Source organism: Eurypyga helias, unplaced genomic scaffold (genome assembly GCF_000690775.1).
Source record: "Eurypyga helias isolate BGI_N326 unplaced genomic scaffold, ASM69077v1 scaffold3112, whole genome shotgun sequence".
In the NCBI taxonomy this organism is placed as follows: domain Eukaryota; kingdom Metazoa; phylum Chordata; class Aves; order Eurypygiformes; family Eurypygidae; genus Eurypyga; species Eurypyga helias.
In genome coordinates this window covers 2,065-8,218 of record NW_010236426.1, presented here as the reverse complement: position 1 = coordinate 8,218, position 6,154 = coordinate 2,065, and the positions used below count along the sequence as shown (strand labels likewise).

Below are 6,154 nucleotides of genomic sequence, written 5' to 3'. Positions count from 1 at the left end.
TGTTACACAGAAGTGTTTGGAGATACTGTGATAAGGACCTTCCGGATTTCCTCTTCACGGTCTGATTTTGAAGACGGTTGGTGTGGTTTCAGGGGAAATTTGGAAATATATGTCTAATGCTGTTCTCTGTGCCTAGGATTTAAGATCTTCCTGGACAGGTTTTGCCTACAAAGCAAGCCTTCATTCACAGGGACAGACAGCACTGCTACAAGCAAGGAGAAAATTAACTAAGCTGCCCTGAATACTCAGCACTGGAGACCAAGGATGACCTGTGAGCAAGCTGAATGGGACAATCAACATGACTCTGCTGGAGACAGACAACTGTTATATAAAAGCCAGAAGTAGGTCACACACTGTCTTCATCAGCAACGTGATATTTTTGAGGCTAGGTCTGTGCAACCAAGTCTGAGGGTTTGCAGCACAGCCGCGAAGGAGGTGCTGAAGTACCAAGTTGAGCACCGCTTATCAGCAGCACAGGCTGAAGCTGCAGTTTTGCAGCTTAGAAGGTTCCTGTGCACGGACCTGCTCTCTCAGGTTTTGGCCAGGGATCCTACACTACTGCCAGAGTCCATCTGGCCATGACACTGAGGGTGCTAAGGCAGCAGAGTGGGGCATTCTAAAGCTCCACATAATTAGGCCCTCCTCTGTAGAACAAATGACTTAATTGTGTCCTGTTGAGGCTCTGTAAGATGTTCCTTCACTTTCCTTTTCTCTATACTACAGTATGTATTTGTTTTTGAATATATTATCAATAACCTTGCCAAAAAAGCAAGGCTTTGTCTTGCCCACTAAGCAGGTCACCTTGTCACAGAAGGAGATCAGGTTAGTCAAGCAGGACCTGCCCTTCACAAACCCATGCTGACTGGGCCTGGTCACCTGGTTGTCCTGTACATGCCATGTGATGGCACTCAAGATGATCTGCTCCATAACCTTCACTGGCACCGAGGTCAGACTGACAGGCCTTTGTTCCCTGGATATTCCTTCTGGACCTTCCGTAGATGGGTGTCACATTTCCTAACCTCCAGACAACTGGGACCTCCCTGGTTATCCAGGACTGTTGATTAATGATTGAATGTGTCTTGGTGAGCACTTCTGCCAGCTCCCTCAGCACCCTTGGGTGAATGCCACCCAGCCCCATAGACCTGTGTGAATCTAAGTGGTAAAACAGATCACTAACAATTTCTCCTTGGATTATGGGTCTTCATTCCGCTCCCCAACCCTGTCTTCCAGCACAGGTGGCTGGGTACCCAGAGAACAACTGGTTTTACTATTAAAGACTCAGGCAAAGAAGGCGTTAAGTACCTCAGCCTTTTCCTCATCCTTTCTCACTGTATTTCCCCCTGCATCAAACAAATGATGGAGATTCTCCTTAGCCCTCCTTTTGTTGATAATGTATTTATAAAAACATTGTTATGGTCTTTGTTAGGGGCCCTTAATGTAACTATGTGAATGGAGCTATCATCAAAAGCTCCCACAGAGGATAGCTTCCCCTTTGCCCAGCTGCCTCAGGTCTAGGTCACTCCCTGCTCCTGTCCGTTTCCTTCCAGGACCAGGGAGGGAGCCTTTGCTGTAACACAAATGCCTTAGTTAGGTGTCTGCTCTCAGGGTAGGAATTCAGTCCTCAGTGACCAGACAACTCCTTTAGACTCCCCCCACCCTTGCCAGGGTCTGGCCCCATTTCAGTTGCCCAGACCTGGCAGTCTGCCATTTCCTGCTGTGGGTGGCCACAAGGCATGCTGTGCTCTGGGGAGCCTTTTGGTACCAGTACAGTGCTCTTCGGCAGGAAACATTTTCAGCAAGTATCTCAAGTGTACAATACATTTATAACGTCTCCGTTCACGAGTCTGTTATCCTGCCAGCTCTGTGAAAAGGGTTTATTTCTCTGCACAAGCAATATCCTACCTGTCCTGTATCAACCCCACACAGAAACCACAGGCACAGAAGGCTTTCTCCAATGACTGTAGACTTGTCTCTTCAGGATTCCCAGGACTTTCACCATCACCTCTGCTTTGTCCTTATTTGTGTCAGTGTGTAGAGGATGTGATGGGGCATAGAGCAAATGTGGATCCCACGCTAGAATAGACCCGATGTTGATCACAGCCACTCTTACCACCAGTGGAAAACATGGAGAACAGAAGACCCTCTCCTCTGCAGGAGAAAGTCATCAAAGAGCTTGATCCAGAAAACCAATGCTTTTTAAAAACTTGTAATAAGTATAGCAGAAGAAGACTGTGAAATATGAAATAATTGGGAAATTGTCTGAGAACAGTGGAAACTGCTGAATAAAAGTGGCAAACACCGTGGCTCAAGTTTTACAGTGAGGTTAGCTATGCTTAGGAAAGTATTTTCATTTCCTTGCAGGACTTCCACATTTTCCTGAAAATGAAAGGGTGTTTCATCCAGGTGAGAACAGTTTCAAAGACAAACTGCATAAACAAACTGTTTCAGCAAGCAGGGAGTTGCAGTATTAAGCTTCTAATTTTGGAAGATTCTACCAAAGGAAGAGATGTTGGGACTATAATAATCTCCAAAAGTACATGCTCCAGTATAGACAACTAAAAAAAATTTGTTTTTTTCTACTTGCAGACTGAAGTCCTGTAACCTTCTGTGAATGTTTTTCCATTTAGGTACTCCAACATCCATTTGAAATCAATAGAAACTTTGAATGGAAAACATTAAAGGGTATGTTTTAATTTTATTTGAGTGTAAAACTACATATTAATAACTTAAATGTCAAAGTGATTATTAAAAAGTGCTACAGGTCTACTATCTCTTCATTAATCATTTTTCCTTGTTGAAAAACCTGCACAAGGGTGGAACCGGATGAAACACAGCACTAATCTTTATGGTAGAATCATTGTTACGCATGTGTTCTGTTGTTAACTAGAAATTGTGAGAATCAGTTACTCAAGGATCGTAAAACTTTATAAAGCAAACATGTGCTACCTAAAGGTGAAGAAAGTGTGTGGCAAACTATAAAGATTTTTCTAAACACAAGTGAAAAAGAGAATGGCAAATGTCCCATTTCTCTTGTTATTATGCACAGCCCTTTCTTATGCTTTTCCTGCAGAAACAAGGCAGAAGAAAGAAGACAGTTTGCAGCTAGTCCAGGTGAGGAAGGTAGACATCTGGAGAGGAGATCTTTAGCAACTGTTGAGCATACATTGCAATCTCTGGAACTAGTATGTAGCAGCCAAGAAGCTAGTTATGCAAATTCCAGTAGAATGAATAATGTGATTGTTTATTTCTCAAAACAGAGGGGGCTGCATTCCGTACCATGATGACAAAAGCTGTATTAACCCTGACTCATTCTTGGTTTATTTTTTGTAGAGAACAATTAAAACTGATGATGCATTCACTTATATGTTGATTTTATAAATAATCAAACACTTGAGTCAGTCTACATTTGACTTGTACTTCAAGTGGAAAATCGGTTATTTATGTGACTTCTGGTATTATGAGACATAACGCTTCATGAAATAAGGATATTATTTTGTGTGAAATATTACTGTCAAAAATGTGGGAAAATGGGATACTACTGTTGGAATTTTGTATTCAGTCATGTATTTCAAACAGCTTCTATACTGACTACTGTAAAGAAATCTGGGTAACCTTAGAGCACAGGGTAAGTGGAGGTATATTACAAGAAAAAAATAAATTTATTAGACATAAATTAATTTTGAATATATTCTGAGTAAACTGCAAAACTTTTATAGTGATAATATAATACCAAAAATATCATTAAGAGAACAATATTCATACAACCTTTAACAAACTCTATTACCCATGCACCCATGGAACAGAAAGAAAAGTAGCAAAGGTATCTCTCTGATGCGGTGTTAGTATAATTTTTTACAAGCTTCATAACAAACACCATTGACAATCCTAAAATGCTTTTTTCTTTTTTTCATTAGAAGTACCTGAAAATTTATTATGGCTTTAAGAAAGATGGGGAATCTTTCACATGGAAGAGTAATAGTCCAATGACCAAAAATATGAAAGAAATGCAGGAATTCTTTGGACCGGAGGTGACGGGAAAACCTGATTCTGGCCCTTTGGACCTGGTACAGAAACTGCTGTGGATTCCCTGAAGTAGCTGGGTTCTCCACCTTTGCAGGAGAGCCAAAATGGGCAAAACAAGTTCTGACATAGAGGTAATTATAGTGGAATTCTTAATATAAAGACAGTGTGTTGTACAGCATAAGTTGTAAGAACATAGCTGGTTTTCCATCTCATATTTTAATGGATCTTATACCACACACCAGACCTGCATCCAGCAGATGTCAATGCAGCAATTAAGAGTGCGTTAGGTGTTTGGAGCAGTGTGACACCGGTGAAATTTATTAAGAAGGACAGAGGTGATGCAGACAAAATGATCTCCTTCGCAGCCAGAAGTAAAGCTACATAACCACTATGAATTATTGCCAAGTTACTGCAGATATGGAGCCGTTGATCTGAAATGTTCATGATTTCTTCTCATAGAGAGCATGTGTAAAGTTCAGTGGCAGGTTGAACAAGCAGACAGAAAAGCAGTTCCTGCTCAAGGTGCTATGGCTATAATTCTTGAAGATCTCTGGGGCAGGATATAGAGGCAGATGAAGAGGAGGGAAAAAATAGGTGTAACTAGCTACCTGTAGTTCACTGGATCTGTACCTAGCATATGACACCCAATGTGTGCCCAAACAAGAGGCTTAGGGCTTGTGGGATATACCCAGGCACCGAGCATTATGCAGGCGGTAACTGTAGTTACAATCCCGGGATTAGTCATGTGTTTTGTGTGTGCTAAATAAGTTCTAGACAGACTCAGGGCCTATATTTTTGGCACTGCCTTCAGGGTAGACTTAGCAGCAGCCTTCCCTCTTTCATTAACTGTCATGCACGCATGCATTCTTCTAGTCAGCTCTTCCGTTCCCTCCCAAACGTACTCACTCATCTGGGCTACGCAGAGTGTGCAGACACTGCACATAACCTCTGTGTCCTTAAATTCTTTTCTGGAGATTACATGCAAGGGCTTACAGTCCTCCCAGGATCTTACTTCTGCCATCAGCACTTAAATAGCCAGTCAGGTTCAGGTAACCACCTGACAGCTGCTGACACAGAGTTTGTGAAAATTTTACCGCGTGAGCTAAAAAGAAAATATATTTCAATGTCCTCTTCTTCCCTCACAGCAGCAGTAAGTAAATGTCCACTCATTTCTTGAGGAAATCAGGATTCCACTCCTAATGCATCCGTTCAAATTTTCCTGTTTTCTCTGTGGAAAATAGAGCTTTCAGCAGATCTATGTAGGAGGAGAACTTGAAAGTTTACAAAATCAGCAGAACAGAGAGCTCTGTGCATGGCTGAGATTTGTTAAACTTCATAACCCCCAGTCAGCTGCATATGGGACTTGCTCCTCAGGTCACAATGACTTCATCCCTTCTGATGGCCCAGGAGGGTCCATTGCTCATGCCTACACACCCAGCAAGGACCTTGGTGGAGATGCTCACTTCAGTGAGGACAAAACCTAGACCAAAAGCACAGAGGGTGGGAAATGAAGTTCTCCAAGCCCTTCCTGAAGCAGGATGTACATGAAATTAGGGGTGCAGTGTCTATCTCCAAAAATTAGGCCCCGGTTGAACTTCTGCCATGGACTGGGTGGAAATGTAATTGGGAGGGAGTTGAGGACCTGGCAGCCACCTTCTCCCCACTGCTCCAACTTACTTGTCTCTCCCTGCACATTTACATCACCTGCACTGGTCCAGGGCCCTCATCCCGCACTGACTACTGCAGGATCTACAGATTATTTCGCTGTACTCTATTGTAATGATTTCATTGTTTTTCTTTCTGACCAGAATTTCATCTCCAACTGAATTTCCCATAACATCTTCACTTCCTTAGGCAAATAGTTCTGAAAGCTTCTGACCTGCCTTATGCCCCTACAGGACAAATGAAAAGACACAGCTCTCCTATTATGTGTTTTGTTTGTTTTCAGGTACAAACCTGTTTTATGTTGCTGTACATGAGTTTGGCCATTCACCAGGACTTTTTCATTCCAAAGACTCCGATGCTCTAATGTACCCAGTTTATAGGAAATCTGACCTTTCATTATACCCTCTTCATCAGGGTTATATTAATGGCATTCAGTACGTCTATGATAATCCACAATTAATAATCA

At 42.2% G+C, this 6,154-nt stretch overlaps 1 pseudogene; it reads left to right on the top strand.

The window, feature by feature from the left end:
* Positions 1-3,009: 3,009 nt before the first annotated feature.
* LOC104506191 overlaps positions 3,010-6,154 on the top strand; it is a 4,677-nt pseudogene continuing 1,532 nt past the window's right edge.